Source organism: Rhipicephalus microplus, unplaced genomic scaffold (assembly GCF_043290135.1).
Source record: "Rhipicephalus microplus isolate Deutch F79 unplaced genomic scaffold, USDA_Rmic scaffold_65, whole genome shotgun sequence".
Taxonomy (NCBI): domain Eukaryota; kingdom Metazoa; phylum Arthropoda; class Arachnida; order Ixodida; family Ixodidae; genus Rhipicephalus; species Rhipicephalus microplus.
The window spans coordinates 1,102,732-1,122,002 of NW_027464638.1; the positions used below are offsets into that span (position 1 = coordinate 1,102,732).

Consider the following 19,271-nt stretch of genomic DNA (forward strand, 5'->3'; position numbering starts at 1 on the left):
CTGAGTAGCCAGCTGCGCTACACAGCTTCTCAAGTCTTTTTTCTTTTAATGTGCCAGGGCGGATGCTGTGTATCATACTGTTGCACAAGTTTTCTTTTATTTTGGTGTACTTAACATTTTAAAACATTAGTCAACTTTTAAAACATATACAGTTTTGCAAATCATGACTGTTGAATTGAACACAACAAAATTAAATTTGGAGTGTTAAATCACTTAATATTTCTAGAGATCGAATCCCACTTGTCTAAAACACCCAGCCGACCGCTCCAGTTGCTGTTTTCTGCAGAAATATGTTAATGCCGACGCCGTATGAATATCTAAGATGGCATACGGCGTGCTAGGCCTTTGTGCGATATTTTAAGCGTGAACAGAAGCATGTAGCTAAGGTGACGTAGAAGCCGTCACTAACAAGAGCCATGCGCTCCGCTGCTTTGGACAAGTGTGATTCCACCTGTACAGCTGCAGTGTTGGCATTTTTTTGGTGCACGAAATTCTCCATGTTCAATTTACATCTGGTCTATTATATAAAAACATGGAAATAAAAAGAATAACAAATAAAACCTTCTAGGTCTGAGTGAGAACAGAAGCCAAGTTGCTTGTGTGGCAAGCAGGCATTCTACCACAAAGCCACGTGCCTGCTCAAAAATAATTTTCATGCTTTACAAATACACGCGTCTAGTATACATGCTTCACAATACAATATGTAATATCGCAGTATTTCATGGTACAAATGTACATTGCCACTGGCCATCAGAACATGTGATTATCATAATGACTTCGTTGTTTAAAGCAGCCACAAAAAACAAAAGGCACAAATGCTACTGGAGTATTCTCTTAGGACCACGTACTGGGTGCATATCAAGTTTAAAAACATTTCATGCACATAGCTGCTCGTGGCTTAAAGCATACTACACAGTACCTGTATTGTGTGGTCTATCCTGTGTCCCATCTCTGCGCTCTTCAAAGTAACTATGTGTACGTATCAACAAGCTCGCTTAGCCACCATTTAGAAATCCATTACCCAGACTGCAACTATATGCGAAACCCTTACTAGCACAAGCCACTTTAAACATTGATTACATAGTAATAATCTGCAGTATAAACTTTTCAAGTAATGTTACCCTGCAAAAAGTATGCACTAGGTGGTTGGAGTATGCACTAGGGATAGGATATCACTGTTGTGTTCTACTCAAACCTTGAGGGTCCCCTAATTTTTTCCACCAAACAATTGTAAGATTCATAGATAGTAATGTTCGACAAGCATGGTATTGTAAATAATCACCATTTTGGCCTATACTGGAAGAGTGGAGGGGGTGCTGTTAGGAGTGAATTTACAAGCTGTTAAGAGGGTATGGAAAATTTGACAGATTGTTGTGTAAGTATGCATGCATTAGGGCATGTCAGTTCATATTAAATACCTGAAAAAGATCACAGGCAGGAGTCCTGATAGGACTCTTGAAAGCATTTCATCCTAGGAAAGAAGTGATGTGTCATTGACACATCTGTTGAAACTTGGAAGGTCAGAAAAGTATTTCAAGCGCAGGTATGTGACGTTTCTTGACAATACATGACTGTGACATTGCACACTTCCATACTGCACATGTGTCTGTTTCCTAACATACTTGCCAGCAAAGCGACAACAGGGTGTTTATCAATTTAAATTTTTTCAAATTTAGTGATTTTTCCAGGTTTTTCACATAGATTAAAAGCAAACTCCATGACCATATTGTCTTCTTGGAAAATGTGCGGTGGAAAGAACACTTTAGCAGTAGAAAAATAAAATAAGAGGCACTCATATAAAACAAATGAACACATTTTACACACACACTCATAATGTTGTGAGTGTATGTGGTAAATATGAAAAAATGTGTGTATCTGGTGAAAACAAAACTTGTCACCCAGGCACTGAGAAAGTTGGCTGTTTGGTTTTCGGAACAACCAGAACACAACCACACAAATAAAATCAACTGCAGCTGCAAGTTTGAACGAGCCTGCGATAGTCCAACAGTGCAGCCAATGCTGCTAGGAAACGTAAAGGTGGCGCTATCTCGTGGCATTCGTAAAAAACAAGGATGCAACAGCCCTGCCAGTTGGCTTACTGGAGCACATTCTAGTTCATTATAATGGCTATAGCCTGCAGGCCATTTAGGATTGGATTAGATTACCTTGACCTAGACTGCTGTATTTACTAATGATTTGCATCCCCGTCCCATTTGTACATGTCTAAAATATACTTTTCAGCAAAAAGGAGTACTTACGTATTTAATGCGACCTTGTCTTGACAACAACTAACAACAATGTCGCAACAACGAAACTGTACAGCAAAATTTACTTTATCCTTTCTTTCACTCTCTTTTTTTTTTACACAATGCACACATGCTTGTTGGTGTTTTATTTCTCTGGGTTCTGACACGTGGAGCACAATGAAAGTACTGAGACACCTGCAATAAAAGCTGCGGTAGCGTTTGAAGCACTGATGTTTGAATATGGGGTGGAAAAAAGGAATCTGTCAGACCACAACTGCTTCCCCGATTCCATAGGTAAATAAAAGATGCAGAATCGTGAGTTAGGCAAACTGGTGAGTGTTCACCGTAGAATATTTTACAAACGAATGGGTTAGAAGCAGTCAGAGAGGGTCACAGCGCTGATTTCACAACTGAAATTTATTTGGAAAAGGAAAGCACATATATAGAAAATATTGACTCATCAAAACTATGCACATGTACACATGTGTTACGACACAGAATGATTCATGTCTTCTCTAAGACCTTATGTTTTTCATCTAGACGAGTGTTACATGAAATACTTATGCACTTGTTGTTAGACCTAATGAAAATGCTTCGGCTACTTCACACATGCGCTAATCAACATGTCAATATTTGATATTCTACAAGTGGGGCACACACGGGGCTGGGTAGTATCGCAATAGTATTTAAGAGAGACTTTTGAGTGTCTGTATTGCTGTATCGAGGCACTTTTAAAAAATGTATTTGTATCTTAGTAGTGAAATACATTTACGGTGTATCGCATGTATCGCGATACTATCCAGGACACGAGTATCTTGTTACTTTTTTTTTTCGTAAATGAGCTCAGACGTGTTCACAATGGGGAAAAAAATTTCTGCTGTGACCTTGGCAGTCCACGGCAAGATATGCACCCACCATTTCTACATTTCTGCTGAGGGCGAAACTGACTCCTACCTTCTTGAAAGCGAGCTAGTTGCTTTGCTACCCGCATCCCATGATGTGTTTGAATGATGGCCTGCTTCAGCATGACAACAATGTTATACTGCTATATTGAATTCCAGCACAGATATTTTCATTGTGAGGAGTATTGTATACTGCACAATGGGCGCCATTTTTTAAATGTATTTCCTCATGCCAATTGAGCGAGTAGTGTTTGTTTTTCTCGTTTTTTTTTTACTTTTCTTTTGCAGTGCCCATTTGAAAAACTGGAGCTTATTGCGGAAGCCACAAACCACCCAAAGAGAATTTGGTGCCGTGTGCCATCTACGATACTTCTTTCTGCAGAGCATTTCTGAAAAACGCCAGCATGGCCAAACAGCGATTCGAAAGAGGTCTTTTTGAGTTTCCTTTCGCATTCCTTGTTTTGTCCGTTCTTAATTCTTTCTGCCTTTTCTAAGATGATTCTAGAAAACACTAAACCTTCAACTGGAAGTTCGTTTGTTTATGGTTCCAGCACTTCGTTTGAACTATGCTCCTTCTAGCATAACTAATAGTGTTGCTGTCGAGTTCCGGATTTCAGTGTACAATGCGTGTGACTGATGCTCTCATATGGCATAGTTTTTTATTGCAAGTTATATCTGTAAATATGTGGTTATTAACAATTATGTGCAGTGTAAGCATCCTTTGTAATGCCTTAATGACACACGGAGAATGGTGAAAATATAATAAATGAATTTCATTTGCAAGTTTCAATGTGCTGCACATTTTAAATATTATGCTGCACATAACAAATGTTTGTATGGAGTATAACTATCCCCGGTATAGACAAAAGTATTTTAGTTTATGTATTCTGGAATACTTTTTTGTCTTTTTGCAAACGTATCTCTGAAATATCCTGTCACATGAGTTACAAATTTATATCAGTATCTGTATTTTATGCTTCCAAACCACACATTTCGATATCTGCATTCCAGAATACTTTTTCGGGCATCTCTGCCCAGCCCTGAGCACACATCCACATGGCCTACAACGAGCTGCCAAATTCGACGTGATTTTAGCATCTGATGGCATTAGCCCATGCTCTCTTAAGCACACGTTTATGTAATGCCCCATTTCACCTAAATATTCACAGCTGCAAGACAGTGGAATCCCATAAACCACGCCAGTAGTGCAAGGAGCATATCTGTGGACATGACTGGAGACACATTTGTTCCCTTTCCCTGGCTGCTGACACAATGCTCTATCCACCAAAGTACACACATTATGCACTTTATTACATAATGAGAATGACATGTTCATGCAATAACGAGCACCAACATTTTTCAAACCATGTGCTATCCTGTGTATGTATGGGATAACTGCCTGCCTCTTTTTCTTGCTAATTTCTAGTGCACTAGAATCACAATGATAAAACTTCTCGATCTTTGAAATAAGTTTTTCCGACAAGGAGCAAATCACGTCACTCGGAAAGCCAGAATTTGCAAGGCGAGCAACTTGTGCATCAAATGCATGCGCCATAAGGTGCTCGCGTAACTTCTGAAGAGCGGCACCCAGCAAAGTTGACACAATGGCTTCCTGTATGGTTTTGAGTGGTATGGTATGGTTTTGAGTGGTTTTGAGTGGCCAGAATTGGCTTTATGAATCTAGGTTGGTATTGCTATATATGTGATCTTTTACGAAAGCCTGTCTTAAATCGAGAAACTGTAGCTCATCAATTTTTTGAAACTCCAAAGTGAAACGCTGACATTTCGTTTTCCTTAACATCTTTCTTCATATTAGCAACCAGTAAAGAGCAATTGTTAATGTCCAGTATAAATAAGAAGTCATGGACATATCAAACAGCGTGTGATGATAACAAATTCAAATGCTTTTGCAGCTGCCCGTCTACATACCCAAGAAAAATATAACTAATTACAGGTATATTCATAATTCAATGCAGATACCAGATTTTTGGACAAAATTATTTCCCTTCCAAAACACAACGGCAGAATTTAGGTGGCCAGCATGAGCTCTAAAAACGATGCAATAGAGATGCCACACTGGCACTGAAACAACAACTCATCATTATCTTCTCTCATGCACTGCTTTATACACTTCAAATCTTCACATTGGGGCAAACAATAAAATAAATCTTTTACGTCTATACCGAATGCATTACGGCACAAAGAAGGTTGTTCACTTAGTGATAAGATGATAGAGACTCTGAGTTAGAAATTCTTAGCGGATCACAAGTCTTCAAACGCTCCGAATTTCTTTGAATATACTCTGAAACATTTATTTACCAAGTGTCTTTTTCTGAAACAACAGCTCTTAGTGGCAACATGAATCTTCACTGAAATAAAAACTAATAGTTTTTGCCTTTTTGCTTTTTTCACACTTGCCGCTACATGTTCCTGATTAAGCGTTAGTAACAGGGCATAAACTTATTCGTTCAGTCACCCGCTTTGTGCATCAACACTTTTTTTTATTAATATATACCCTATAGGCTCATTCAGGCATTACGCAGGGGGTTTTAGTTATACAATAAATTTGCAAATCAGAACATTGCCCATTATAAAATTAAAGTGGTAAACAATGTAAAATACGGTTCCATAGACAAAAATGCAAAAGGGAAAAAAAAATTGTGGCAGGAATGAAAACTCAATAAGAGAGACACAGCTATAGTACAAAAAAATATATATACAGAAAATTGCCATGAAAAAAATTGCCCCCTATCTGCATATTTCACCAAAAATGTCGTCTAAAGACTATTGTATTTCGCCTGAAAAGAGTGAATAGACAGAAATATTTATTTGATGTTTTGCACGAGAAAACTGGTGAATGGGATCCTGAAGGTGTTGCGTGAGACATGAATGCCATCTGGCGGTAATTTCAGAAAACGAAAGGATGGCCTTTGTTATAGCGAGCACGCAGCACGCAGCATGCGTGCAATCTTGGAGGCCATACTTTGTAGATTTCAAGACAGGTAGCAGCACAGTATCGTCTTAGAAAAGCATAGGAGACTCGCCTTTCCATGCGAAGCGTCGCATTGTCAGCTGCAGTGCTTAGAATTACTTATTTATACCTTTTCTAGTATAAATAAACACAGTGCACAATATTGACATGTTGATATTGTGCCTCAAATATGCTCAATATTTGCTTTTTATTGACAATCGTACAAGTATGAACGCAGAAACTTGAGCAATACTGGTGGATGCTGTGGATGTGGTCGTACTTGAGCCTTTTTTGCTGACAGACAGACCAAAATTTTTTGCATTGGAGTATCCCAAGCAAGACTATCATCTTTAAGGAGGAAATATATTTACAATGAAAGAAGAGTAAAAATAAGCACAAACATGCACTTACAAACTCACACAGATAGGTAAGTCATATGTCCAAGAAAATATTGAATTGGTTTACAAAGGCGGCATGATCAATGAATCAAGCGATGTCGCCCGGCAGTGTGTTCCAGTGATGTGTGCTTCGAAGTAATGTGAGTGTTGATACATAATTGTGCGTACCAAAAAAGGCTGTATTTTGAATTGGTTGTCAATATGTTTCAAAATATTATGAGGTGTGTTTGTGCAAGCTTTACGAAGGCAGATTTACTACGATGAAATCTATGAAAATGCAACAACAGCAACGACAGTCTGCGTGTTTCAAGAAGGGGTAATGAAAGTGAGTGTGTAATATCTGTAGTGCTGCAGTTGCGAGAATACTACTTGGTGATAAATCCTGCTGCTTCATTTTGTATTGATTCTAGTTAATCGATGAGATATGATTGATGTGGGTTCCAGATGATGGATGCATATTCTATCTTTCAACGGACAAGTGTAGTGTACGCTGGCATTTTAGAGGTATAGTTCACCAAGTAAAGGTTTCTTTTAATAAATCCAAGTGCTTTTGACACCTCACTGGTTATGATATCGATGCGCTTATTCTAAGGCAGGTCAGAAGATAAATGAATTCGAAGATATTTAAATAGGGATACTTTTTAAATGGGGAGAGCTTGAATTTCATATTGACGCAGTTCTGTTTTATGTGCTCTTGTAAACGTCATGGCCTTCGTTTTGGAAGTGTTAATTTGCCATGGTGACACAAAATGCGAGTTTATTAGGGTCCAACAATAATGACTCGTTAGCTTGGGTACTGTCAATTTTTCTATAAATGATGTAGTTGTATGTAAATAATTTGACAGTAGATGACAAACCATGTCCAATGTCGTTGATGTAAATGAGAAACAAAACTGGTCCCATGATTGATCCCTGGGGAACACCAGGCTTTGCCTGTGAAAGTGAAGATGCATGTCCATCCACATAAATTGATTGGCTGCAGTTGCTCAGAAAATGATTTATTCAGCTTTTTTCCAAACCAGTGGCTACCTTATCATTATACATAGAGCCATCTAGAGTTGAAAAGAAGCCTTCTTGTCAGCAACCAAAACATGCAACTTAGCTTCCAGATGCGTCTCAGACAGCATGAACACCGCTGTGAGGAGCGACCAGGCTATGTACAACAAAGGCAAGCTGAAAAAGCCAGTAGGCTTTTTTTGTGAAGCTAAGTTGCGTGTTTTGGTTACCTTCATGCTACCTTCATTTACGTACTCTTCTATGAACATAGTGATAAAAAATACTCATGGATTTAATAACACCATCTCAAGGAAATGAAATGAGAAGAGAGTGTGCTACTCTTGAAATATCTGCAATAAGTGCATAGCGGAGGATGTTTGCAGCTGCATCGCCAATAATAATAATAATAGCAATAATATTATACAAGGCAAAACATAGCCCAGCAAACCTCTTGTGATGGCAGTTCTAACATAAGCACCAAACTAAAAGGCCTTCAAGCCAAGCCGAATTTGTGGCCACGACAAATATGCACAAATTTACCGATGTGAGAAATGCTGTGCTTGGAAAGTCAGATATGATATGTGATATGTAGAAGGAACATACATCAAAATAGTGCATGTACCAACATGGAAGCTAAGGAATGCCTTAGTCAATGGGAAGAATAAGCTGCCGAGCGAACTTTCTGTAGTCTTCTTTACACTGTAGTCTGCCACGAGTGTGACAACATGTCAGTCTATGAGATTTGTGATTTCAATGAAAGAGTTAAACAACACAACAGTTCAAAATGAAGTCACCAAATCATGGGTAGCCTTGGATGCCCTCGCTGAACATGCGGAATATACAGGCTTTCAAATCGACTGGTCAAGCAACCGTGTTTTGGTCGAAGAAAACAAGCTTGCATCATGCCAGCAGCTGGAATCCCTGCACATTCACACAGCTGCACATATACTCAATAAGAATTATGGAACGCTCACCATATACTTTTGGTGCTTACATCACGCACCTAGTCATACTTAAATACGATGTACCTTTCTTATGGCTGTCATTCAGAACATTATCAGGTGCCCAAACATCAGTAAACTTTGTGTTATTTTGGTCGGTGTATCCTTTTGTTTGTACACTAAGAAGAAACAGTTATGCATTGCCTTTTTTTAGGCCTCTTCTAGCTGTTCACTGTAGTTGCAGTCGAAGGAGTGACTTTTTGAGTATTGATCAAGGGTAATGCTTATTTTTGTGATGGTGGCACAGACTGCCGCCAGTTTCCATGAATTAGCCAGGTTTTACCAAAGCTCCTACAGTTTTCCAGCAAGGCCCCAATTCCCCGACTTTCCCAGGTTGGTAGACACCCTGCACAAACAAAGATAGATGGCAGTTAACTCGCGTCCTGTTCCCTGTCTTATGCAAGTGTCATTCTGCACTTTATTACCTTAGAAGTACTTGCTGCTAGGCAGGTTGGTATAACATTATTAGGGAAAATTCTAGACGATGCAAATGTGTGGTGCAGTGTAAATATTTTCTGTAGTTCAGCTGCGACCGATGCTCTTTTTCTGTGCTTTTTCATTTTTCCAGTGGTGCTTAGGCGTCTATAATTTTCCCCCTTAGCTTAATTAGCTCCCTGAAGCTATGCATCATCTTGCCCATTAAAAACCATTGTTAAGCTATTGTATGTGGCATTGTTAATGCAAAATGACCTTAGAGTATATGCTAAAGCTCCTGCAGGATCACCGGCTGAATGTGACAACCAGTTCACCATTTATAGGACCCGAAGTATTGACATTTTCAATATATTTGTTCGCACAGTGCTTCATTGGAGTCATGCAAGCTTAAAATATGGTGCTCCCACAGAGAAATTTTTCTTCCTGTGCTGTGACCAACGGGAAAACTATGTAGACAATAATGAAAAGAGATCACAACTAGGCTTAGCTGTGTGATGTCTGCCTCAATAAAAATGTAATAAATTAATGCAAGTGTGCTTGTATAACCATGGTGTTGCCAGTTTATTACTACATTTGATATGAATCTCTGCTCGCTCCACCATGGTGTTCCTAAGGGCATACACAGTCTTACCTCTGAGACAGCATTGCCAGAACTAATTTCACTGTCACAATCTTGAACAGGTGTGCAACAAGCATGCGCCAATGCAGAGAACACAAGAGAAGTGGTCACTGCTTGCATGTTCAAGGTCGTATACACGCACACCGGACTATGATTTTGCAGTGTCTTACATTTTGAGTGGAGTATACATCCTGATGGCGGGAGCCATCTCTGTGGTCACCAGCTAGACTGTCACAATGTGCATATTGTTGCTTCAGACAACTGTTTAGGACAAAAAAAGGGCACCGTAGAAAAAAAAATATTTTTAGGCTAATGTAAGAGCTTGTGGTGAGGAGACTCTCAAAAGGTATATGGTGTGTCATCTTGCAATAGAGAAGCAACATTTATACCTAGTTTATGTTAGTAGGAGTCTGCTAAACATTGGCCATACAAGCTTGTGGCTAGAGAAGGATGATGTTCAGAAGATGCCCTCCTGAAATGTTAACCTGCACCGTCCTCCCTTGCCCTTCTTGGTGCACTGGAATTTTTGCCCTATAGGTACTAATTCCTTTAGTGGGTACTCTTGAAGGGCTTCTGAATAAGCTCACTCTTACCACCTGCTTTACCCAAGGGCAAATCCTACTGTTGGAACTTGTTTGCTTGGCAGAAATTTTTAACAGGAAAAGAAGCTTCACTCGTTACACAAATAAAGCTACAGCATTGCAAGATTACTATGATGGTATGTACACAGACCTCCCACATACAACTCACTGAAATGTCACCAATTACCTCTATGGTGAGCATGATTATGCCTTAAGACAGCATGTAAGTTTCTTGATCCTATACTTTTTAATCAGTACATGAACCTTGAAAAAACAAGATCGTCACGTGCAGTGCATAAAACCAGTGCTTACGAAGTGCAATGACGCAATCGGAAGCATCAGCAAAAGTAAATTCACCCTGCTGAAAAGCAAATTGTGCGTGAAGCCTGTAAATGTACTGTTAACAAAGTCTTCTCGACAACTTCATTACTTCTACTTCTGCAATTTTCATAATCCTGTCTCTTCATACCTTGCTGTCAACCCAAAAATTATTGACCTATGAGGTGTTACTCATATGACCATGCTCATTTAACATACCTGCAAGCCTCAGAGGTAACATAATAAAATTGAAGACTTTAATAAATTAATGCTCTCTGCTACTCACCCCTTCAAAAAAAATTTTTAGCATCCCCTTCAAACCTGTTTTTTAAACACTGAACAGGCACAGTGACGTGAATCATGAAAGGCATATCCGGAGCTTGTGGTGCAACTAAAATCTTTTTGGAGCAGCATAAAAGCTGCCTGAAGCTTTTAAGCTAGAGCTGTTGCACCACATCTTACAGGGAACTAGTTCATGAACATATGCATGCATGTTCACTTGGACTTCTGCTCAACATTAACGTAGGCTTTTTGCTTTTTTGCAGACATCCCCAATTTATATAAAGCTACATAGCGCTTTCCGGGAATTCACATGGCATTTGTAAATGACTCTGGCTTTCAACGATAGTTTAGCTACAATATTGAATCACGGACTGGTTAGACTATTTATGCATTGTATTTACTTTCCAAAAAAAAAAGAGTCTAATTATATTAATGCTTTTATGAGTACAACCTAATCGTTCAATCTGCAGAGAAGTGGTTGCTGTCATCGTTTATGTACAGAATTGTTAGGTCCCTGATTAAAGAGCACTTCATAAAAAAAGGGTTTTGTAACTGGTTCTTACTGCCAATTATTTATTATGGCTCGACAAAATTTAGAGTTATGGGGGAGTAAGTAGTTACACTTGGCAAACTGTTTGACATGTACAGTCGTCGAGAAGCCCAGCCGAGACATACCGGAATAGTGGAACACCATGCTTTCTAGGAGAAGTAAAAGTGATTGTACAGCATGCGGTATTGCTCATAAAATTTGCCCACTGTATGGACTTAAAACTTAACCACCTTGTATGAAATATTTTGAAAGTAAACTGTAACAAATAGGACCACAAATAAAAAAAAATAAGTGGTCAGTTCTATATGCAGGTACTAAATTACTGTATTTTAATACAGTAAAGCAAGACTGTTGTCCAAGCACAACTAGCTCATTATTACTTTTATCTGACAGTAACTACAACAGTTAGAAACTATTTGGCTGAAGTCACGTGGTAACTTTTGTAGTATAAGCAGGTTCAGATTGTTAAGAAAGTTGGTGCCCAGCAACATTTTCAACTACATTGCACGTTCATGTCCACTGTGATAACATCTTCAAATCGCAGGGGTAACGTATGGATTTCAAGCGTATGCCATATACTTGCTCCCTGAGAGAACACAACAACGAAGAGTGCACGCATGCTTGACACAAATAATGAAATTTATAAAAAAGATGTAGCAGGTTTCGTCTCTTGGTGCAGATCCCTGCAGGCACTTACCTAATTCCCACCCCATTTTGCCAACAAGCAGCCCATGTAAAACGTTTGAACATGCGCTATTATGTCGGGTCATAACCAGTTTCCTCTAACCACCTTGCACTTAGTTCTGGCACGACATACGTTTCAAAGATCTATTTCTGGCAAACTGTGTGAGTAATTGTAGACCATTCTTCAACAGTTATTTTTGTGCTTACTCGATAGGAAAACATGAGCTACAAATTTTCTAAGTTTCTAAAATATGAATGGTAATTGAATTGTGAATGGTAATCTACACCCAGCCTTAGCATATATTTCATTTATAATCATTTTCAATTTGAGGCATGGCACAAATTTTGAAGTACGACTGAAGCCTCTCATATGCATGTTTCGTTTATTTGAAGGTGCCATTTAACAATCTTGAATTAATCCTGCAATGAACTAACATCTGAATGCCTTGCGAATTGCCTGCCACAAAATATATTTTACTAGGTAAATTGTTCTGTGCTTGTTACACAAGCTGAAGATGATGACGATACTGACTGCCGCATCGTCACTGATGAGGAAGAGGATAGCGCGTGTACAATTTAGGTGCACACACGAGGCCCAATGTCGGTGCTACATTTCCAATTTACACACGAGCGCGCGCAATATGTATGCTTTACCGCAATACACAGCGTGCACTTCACCGCAAGACACGACTGCCTTGCGGCACTGTTTAATTTTAAGAAGAGGCTCAAGGTGGCAATTTTGAGCGAATATTTATAGTGCTCCCAGCATATCTTCAACTTTATTTCTTTTTTTTTCTTTGTATACACCCACAAGAAAAGACATAGCTTAGAAAACCGATTATCGTATTCGGCGACAACATATTTAAGCCACTTGGAAAATAACGTCGTGTGAACGCCTGGTAATAGTCCATCGCTTCCAACTTGTGCATTTCGTATCTGTCTCACGCAGTTACGCAAGAAGAAGCTTCAATGAAAGTTTTGGCGCAAGCATACACTTCACCGAAGCGACACATCGATCCTTACGCTACACACGCACTTACCAGACATACACGTACGGCATACATCCACAAATAGCATAACACACGGTGTTCATGATCGGGCAAGTCGTTACCACATTGCTTATAGACAGTATTACAGAACGAGACCACGTATTCATGCGCAGAGGCGGTCCTCGCGAATGCATGAGGCTCCCGGCCAAGCAAAGACCACGGATAAATAACCACCGCACGGTAAAGATCCTCACAAGCTAGTGAGGAACCTTAGACCTTTCGTTCCCACCACCTAAACGTCCCCCAAAAAATGTCCAACACGGCAAATTTGTCGCCGTCTATTCATACGTTTTCAGCCAAGTCAAGCCGGTTTTAAGCGGCTATTGGGTGAACCGAACCGTTTTGCCTCAAAAAGGTTCGTGCCACCCGGTGGCAGCAAACGCGGCCCCGCTCGAGCAGGAACGGCAGCCGCTGCCGTCAGATGGCGCTACCGCACCGGTTGCTCCCGCCGTCGTAGTGTGGTGACGTCACGCGTCAAAGGAGAATTCGTGGAGGGGCCTTAAAAAATCTAGGTGGTGTTGGGGCTAGGCTGGCTGTTGTGTCCTGGCCAACAGAAGCGCAGCTTGAATGCAGAAATTAGTGGTGACACAGCAGTTCTTGCGAGCAATGAACTAAGGTAGAACGCTTTGGTACACTCATAGCTGGAGCTTCGCAGACGTCGTGTTCTTTGTCGTGGATGGTATGCATCGGGCACTACCGATTCGCATATTCGTTGGCTGACGGAGCGATGCCTGTGTCTTTCCGAAAAACGGGGTGTGGTTTTATGCGTTTGTGTCATTTTGTCTCCTGTTCCAATTGCATTAATCGTAGGCTCTGTTTTGACCTCTGAAGACTTACTCTACGTCCCTTGCGAAAATGTCCTGGTTTTGATGCCTTCCTTGTCACGAGCAAGGCATCTTGAATATGCCGTTGCTTCACTTGACTTGCTTGCAAATGTCTTTCTTCTAGCTGCGAGCGGTCTTTCGATGACTGCAAATGCCTTTATAGAATAACATGTCGCGTAACCTGGTCAATTTGCTTTGTCTGACCTTGCCGGTGTTGCGAAAAATTCTGAGGTGGCTGCCCTACTGGAAGAGGACAATATTATTTTGGAAAATGAACGTAGTGCTCAGTTGGTAGCCGTTGCAATGCTTTTTGGGCAGTGAAGTTAGTAGGACAGGCTTTACTGCAGGAATATCTGTGGCGCCTGCGACACCATTCATTACGGAGGCTTCTGGCACCCGACACCCTGTAATGGGTGGTGCTTCCGAACCTGCTGTGTTTGTATTTTCAGGTGTCTGCACACTAAACGGTGACGCCGCAACAGGCATGGTTTGGTCAGATTTCAGTAGGGAATAGTTGTAGTTTTGTGCAACTAACGATGTGAGCTGTTCTGGCACTTGAGTCTGGACAGTAGGTTCAGTGCTTGGCTGAGTATCTTCCAATTTCGGCAGCTGTATGTCGACCATAGTGGGCGTATGAGTTGTGAGGTGGGCGTTGTGAGCGACGGAAGAGCCAAACAATGGAAAACCGGGAGGTGGGCCAAGATTGCAAGACTGGGAGTAAGCTGTTCCAATGCGTAAAGACTGACTTTAACTGTTTGAGTCGTCATGACATAGTTCGGTATTTTCTCTCGTCTACTCTGAACAAGGCTTCCTTATGAAATGAATGGTGAGAGTTAGCAGCACTTGAAGAGCTGCTGCATGGTGAGTCTTCAAGCAAGACAATAAATGCGAGACAAAGCGGGAAGAGCATCACTAGAGTGAGCAACATCTCCTGTCAATGTTGGAGCTACGACATTGAAAATGCCGACTTCCGTGATGAAGAGAAACCTCATAGAAAGCTGTGTCTTTTAAGAAAAGAGCTTAAACTGTCTGAGTTGGATTGTGTCCAGATTGTTGGCAATAAGGAAGTACGTGTTGTGGTCGTTAAAATGAGCAATCATCTCTTTATCTTTAACCATGATTCGTCTTTGTCAAATATGTGCGTGAAGTAGAACTTGAAATCCTCACTGAAGATGTAGTCAGTGAAGTTGGTGATCATCTCTCATTCCGAGTAAGGTGCAGCGGTAGCATGGAGCTCAAACATGTCGATTCAGTCTTGTACGGCTCCATCATCTGCTGCTCCAGTGTGTTTGGGGATAGGAAAGTCAGTCGATGGTTCCGTCATGATTCTTGTCAATGTGTGCAGCTAGGATGTCATCCTGTCGACTTATATGACGCTATGATGACTGGGGGGCCTGGCCTGGCTTATAGGTCATGTGTTTATTGAGAAGATAGCGTTAAAGACCTCGTTTCTCAGAAATTCTGTCGTATGCGCCATAGGTTGTGAATGAAAACTGATTATCTTATGAGTGACGGAAAAATAGAGAAGGATGCAAATAAAATAAATTAATTATAAAAACTCCAGGAGCAGAGTGGGGACCGAACCAGGGTTGTTTGGGTCCAAGTGGCTATCGAACCCTGGTCGTGTGCATGGTAGGCGGATGTTCTACCACACTACCACGCCTCTGCTTGTGAAAAAAGTGAAAACAACTTGATCTGTTTAGAAATGCAGTGAAAGTAGCTCTCATGCTTCACATACATGCGTGTCCTGTACACATGCTTCACAATGCAACATGAAAAAATTCAGTGATAATGCATGAATGCATGGTAGAAGAGTCCATTGCCAATGGGGGTCAGAATAAGTGATTATCATAGCGGCTCTGTGGTTGAAAGCTTGTACCCCACTACAAAAGGCACATACGCTACTGCGCCTGTTTTCTTAAGGCCACGTAGTGGGTGCATAGCAAATTCGAAAAGGTTTCATGCACTAAGCGTTTGAAGTACGCACTAGGAACAGGATGTCGGTATCACGTTCAACTCCTAAAGGCGAAAAGGCGAAGCTTTAGGATTCCCTAATTACTTCTTCCTTCTCTTCTTTTACCATCAGTTACTGCATTCCTAATTCCTATATATATATATATATATATATATATATATATATATATATATATATATATATATATATATATATATATATATATATATATATCAAAGCGCACACAGCATACATACAGCACTTGTTCAATGGCGTACAATAGGGAGTCAGTCTTTAGCAGCATGCACTGAGACAACACATATATGCAGGTAATGCATGTAACACGCGATTCTTTTATGCCACTTTTTGCATAAATACAAATATATTCATGGCGGCCTCCCGAACAGTACATATATGTATCATTTAAATGATTTTAAAGATGACTAATAGTAGCTCACAAAGCTGTGTTTCTAAATGCGAAACAATCCTTATAAAACCAAACTTATGTTGAGCATTTCTATCTCCTCCGCTACCGGCCAGCAACGTCTTGGTGCGATCGTAGCTGACTCATGACTTTAGTATAGACGAAAATCGGCCATATGGGGTGGAGGGTATGAAAATATGCATATGATCCCGATATAACGTGAAAATTACGTGTGCGCCATGAAACTATTTCTTGTAGTCATGTGTCTCACATACCTGTATACTACAAGCTGCGGTATGTGGGTACGCGCCTCAAAGTTTGTATCTATACCTATAGAAACGGCGACAACAGACATCGATAATTTAATTTCGAGAACTTTTAAAAAAATTGGCATCGGCAGTGTTGAGCCGACGACTGTAAAGAATAAAAATCAGGATCCCAGCAACAATAGAAACCAAGTATTTCATGCAGCACTGAGGTATTCTACCAAAAAACATGCAAGGTATTGAATCTGCTTTGGAAAAGGTACTGTGCAGACCTCAAGTCGGTGCAAAGTGATCATGGTGAGAATGCTAGTTATCTGACTTTATAACAAGGAGATAAACATTGCATATGTACTCCTACTATACAGTTGCACGTCATCCGGTTATTATCAATTGTAGCTTCAGCGTCAGCAGAAGCTACAATTGTTATTAACCGGACATGACGTGCAACGTCACCACTACTATATCTACTTGAACACACCGTAACGCATGTCAAAAGTAAAATAAGAAATGTGGCATAGACTCGTTGACAGCTTCGTATGAAACTGATTCCCACAGTTTATGGGATCTGTCCAATTTTAATGCGGAACATATAGTATGCCGGAGTCCACTAAGACTTCAGCGATGCATTTCCATCACGTAAACGACACTGAAAAAAATGGACGCAATCACATGTCAAGGAAAAAAGTTCCTTCAACGGTATTCCAAAAGTACTTGTTTTTGGGCTAGTTGGTGCATATTTGGTGCAGAAAACTGAGGCTCAAAAAACATATTGTGAAGCAGGAAGAGCAGAAGCTCTTCCTGCTTCACGATATGTTTTTTGCGCCTCAGTCTTCTGCACCTTCAACGGGCATCTAACCGATCACCTCTTTATCCGCCACCACAAGTTCCATGCACGCTATCTACTACACAACGAGCACAGATTGTAACTGCTCTACAAACGCGTAATATATCTCGCACTTTCTTCTTAAAGTGCTCTTTTTTAGCGGAGTAGTGTCGCCCTCTTACAGCGGTAAAGTAAATCATCATTACTGCGGCCTTCGAGACAAGCACCTGCAAAACGTACTGTTGTCCATCTGTCCCATTCGTCCGCCCCATTCCACATTAAATGGTGCTGTAGCTGTCAACCACTAAAACATACACTTGGCGAATCCTCCCTCCTTTATCAAGTTATAGTAAACATTCAATCACTTCTGTGAAGGCGCTTTTTATTTTCGTGCTATACGAATTCCTATGACGGAGGGATCAACCATGTTTTCTTAAATTCAGTAAATGATTGCTGTTATACTCAAGTTTCCTAATAAGTATTACACTTTCTCACATATATTGAGGATTGTGTGTAATATAATTTACCTTGCTTGTTAATGGTCCAAAGGGTGTTACTGCTGGTGCATACAATATTAACATTATTACTATTATTATATTGCAGTGTTATTTTTTTGCTGACTATGCGTTTCTCTGCCTTTATTTGCTTTGTTTGTGTCCTTTTGCCTTTCCGGCTTGGTCCCCTATTTGGGCCTGCAGTATTTTATCAATTAAAAATAAAAAATATTGCTCCTATTACTCACATCTAAATCAGACAGCTGTACTCACTCTGTGTTAGGAGCTCTGAGGAAACAGGCATGGACTTTCTGCAACACCATCTGATGGCTCTTACAGCATATCCGCTGCCGTGGCAGTGGCAGATTATTGACTGCTAAGTATCTATCGAGTAAGTTACTAACACACACCTATGACACACATCTGCACGCACTTCCTGGAACTTGGAACATAAATACATTTGCCCAGAATTATTTACAGATGCGTCTTATACTGGTGTGTCCCATGCAGCTGTTGGCCCATCTTTTTCAAATTCTGGTTTTCTGCATCACTAAACAATTAAGCGTTTTCACCGCAGAAGCCCATGCAATATCTGTGGCCTTCAAGCATCTCAAGGAATTACAACGACAATACATGGTTATATACAAAGATTCCTTAAGCCTCGTAACGTCAAAAACTCTAAAAAACAAAAAATCCTGTTCTAGTGTCACTTTACTTTCTTTCTGTGCCCTCAAACAAAGTGTGTTTGTGTGCTGCGTGCCAGTGCACTGCGAGATCCGAAACGTGGTGGCAGGCCAGCTATAGCTGCATCTGCGCACGACCACGCACCCGCCGATACATCCATGGCCGTCCCTGCACTTGACATGAAACCTTTCATACGGCGGGAGCGCAGGGCATGCTGGCAGTACTTATAGTATAGGCTAACGGAAAACAAACTACATGTTATCAAACTGATACTTCAAAAGTGGCCACCAGTATCCAGATCATGCTACGCACAAGTAACGCTTACCAGGCTACAAATAGGACACACTCACTCAACAGATTCATACCTTTTGTCCGGTGGCGATCTGCCATTCTTCCTTATGTGATTCTTAAGGAGAAAAGTGAGCCCCGTAACTGTCTGCATCAGAGTGCAACACCTCAACAGTAGCTCACGAGGGATGGGGGTAAGGAGGGATTAAAAAGATAAAATTAAAGGTGTAGAGATAGAGAGGGGGAAGGAGAGAGCGTGGCGCAGGGACAGCGACACCCAGAAGCAAGGAGAAGATAGCAAAGATGGACACGGTCGTAGGAGTCTGAGGACGGGGCACCACTCAGCGAGAGCTCCTGTCGGCGGCAGGAGATGGCGTAGGGCGAGCCAGTCAGCCAGAGCTGCGCTGTCGTCGGCGATAGTGGGGGCACAACCGGTCAGCATGAAATCCAAAGAGCGAGATTTGGAGAACCGCTTCTCCACA

At 40.8% G+C, this 19,271-nt stretch overlaps 2 long non-coding RNA genes across 3 annotated transcripts; one reads left to right on the forward strand and one right to left on the reverse strand.

Annotated features, from left to right (window-relative positions):
- Positions 1-909: 909 nt before the first annotated feature.
- Positions 910-5,335, forward strand: LOC119169662 (uncharacterized). 2 transcript variants are annotated; one of them, XR_012889362.1, is made up of 3 exons: positions 910-975; positions 3,437-3,577; positions 4,318-5,335. It is a non-coding gene; the product is annotated as an uncharacterized LOC119169662 (long non-coding RNA). The 2 variants fall into 2 exon arrangements; XR_005109639.2 differs by lacking the exon at positions 910-975 and having other exon boundaries at positions 2,622-3,577.
- Positions 2,645-13,270, reverse strand: LOC142790031 (uncharacterized). The gene is made up of 2 exons (XR_012889363.1): positions 13,024-13,270; positions 2,645-8,860 (listed from the first exon to the last, which is right to left on the reverse strand). It is a non-coding gene; the product is annotated as an uncharacterized LOC142790031 (long non-coding RNA).
- Between the last annotated feature and the right edge of the window lie 6,001 nt (positions 13,271-19,271).